We start from the raw sequence: 2,205 nt of genomic DNA on the forward strand, positions 1-2,205 counted from the left end.
CACGCACACGCACACTACTCTCTCACACATCACACACACACACACCACACCACTCCTCACCCCCTGCCAAGTGTCTCAGCCCCTCTGCACCTCCAGTGGCCGGGTGGGTCCCGGCTCCACGTGGTGCCTTCTTCAGGGCAGTGCATCCCTTTTCGCGGATGGGGAGGCTGAGAGGGGAGTCCACCAGTACTCAGCCAACTGGAGCAGCCTGCCTGTTTCCATGTCCCTAGAGGGGCAGGGTTCCCTGAGCCCCACCCCAGGCTCTAGGCAGGGCCCCAGCTCAGAGCTTGCTGTGCCATTAGCTCAAAGGGTAAACCCAGCCCAAGCCCACTGGAGTGGATGCCCGCTCACAGCGGTCCTCGGAGTGCCCCCAGGGTGCCAAAGCTGTGAGTCTTCCCAGCCTCAGATGGCCTCCCATGGAGGGGCAGGTGGATTTGCACAGTCCACTTTAGCCTCCAGACTACTGAAGCAATGCATCCTTAGGGTGCCTTGAAGAATAAAGTGGTCCCAAAAGATGTGCAGTCCTGAGCACGTGCCCCAATGTCAAGTGGCCCAACCCGCCCAGGACAAGGGGCTCAGCCAGCCTTTCCCACTCCTCAGTCAGTCCGGCGTCCTCCCCCACAGCACACCTGCTCCGCCCTCTGCTCTCCACGGCCCCTTCCCCTCCACCCTTGCCTCTAGCTCCATGCTGAGTGGTTGTGGTGATATGCTGGGTTCGCTAAAAAGGCAGGTCTATTTGCCAACAATGGTGGTCCCATGTGGGCATGGAAGAGCAACCTGAAGGTGACAGGCCAGACATGTGCCCCCAAAGCTTCCCTGCGGCTGCCCCAGAAACTGGGGTAATACCAGAGGCTCAGGATGCTACTTGCAAGGGGCCAGAGGTCAATCACTGCCCCCCAACCAAATGAGTCAGTTCACCCTCCACTCAGCAGGAAGGTACTGAGCACCCCTGGGAGGTGCTGAACACCCCTGGGAGGTGTTGAACACCCCTGGGGAGGTACTGAGCACCATTGGTGTGGTACTGAGTGCCCCTGGGAGGTACTGAGCACCACAGGGAGGTACTAAGAACCACTGGGGGGTACTGAGCACTCCTGGGAGGTACTGAGCACCACTGGGGAAGTACTGAGTCCTCCTGGAGGTACTGAACACCATGGAGAGGTACTGAGTACCATTGGTGAGGTACTGAACACCCCTGGGAGGAACTGAGCATCACTGGGAGGTACTGAGCACCTATGTGGGGAGAGAGGCAAGTGGGGCGCATGAAGAACCAGGCCCCCTAGGAGTTGTGTGGACATTGTCAGCAAGACCACACCTGGGTCCCAGACCTTTGCACAAAGCAGCCACCACAGTGAGGGCATCCACAGTCCCCGCTTTCCAGCAGAGAGTGACGTGGCAGTAGACGGCTGGCCAACACACGTGTGGTCACAGCAAGAAGACATCGGGCGGCCAGCATGGGCACAGGGGCATGGCGTGGGCACAGGGCGACCACAGATGTTCCATTAAGAAACAGAAATGATCCCGCAGCTCCTACAGATGAAGCGAGGGGGCGCACAGGGTGCTGGGAGGCTCACGTCCAGAGACGGGGCTGTACTAGCCAACTCGGGCTCTTCTGAAAGAGGGGCTTAGAGAAGGGACTCTTCCAAACCAAACTCATGCTGACTCACAGTGACCCTACAGAACTGCCCTGTGAGTTTCCGAGACTGCAGCTCTTTCCAGAAGCAGAATGCCTCATCTCTCTCCCGAGAAGCAGCTGGGGGATCTGAACTGCTGACTGTGCAGTTAGCAGCCCAATGTGGGACCACTGCTCCACCAGGGCTCCTGGGAAGGACTCTTAGGAGGAAAAAAATATCTAAAGCTGAAAAACAAAAGTTTTCCCATGGGCCTGCTGTGTACCAGATAGGATAAAGTACCTGCAGGGAGTCGGAGACACCCCAGCGGCACTTGCTGGGTCCCTGATTCATGGGCCTGGCGGGGCCCCTGGTCTGTTGGGTCCCAGGGTTGGTCTGTGGTGTCTGTTTAGAGTTTAAATTCTGTCCCTCTGACTCAGATTTCCAAGCGCTGGGTGGGAGGTGAGACAGGTCTCCATGTCCAGAGCCAGCGGTCCATCTCAGGCCCTCTGCATTTCAGGACACCGCCCACGGCCCCGCTCTCCCACAGCGATTGGGGGCAGACAGGAACCCCACACTGTTGCCCCCACTTCACCGC

The sequence above is a fragment of the Echinops telfairi genome, unplaced genomic scaffold (genome assembly GCF_000313985.2).
Source record: "Echinops telfairi isolate 266 unplaced genomic scaffold, ASM31398v2 ScPeMD7_5;HRSCAF=22, whole genome shotgun sequence".
NCBI lineage: Eukaryota > Metazoa > Chordata > Mammalia > Afrosoricida > Tenrecidae > Echinops > Echinops telfairi.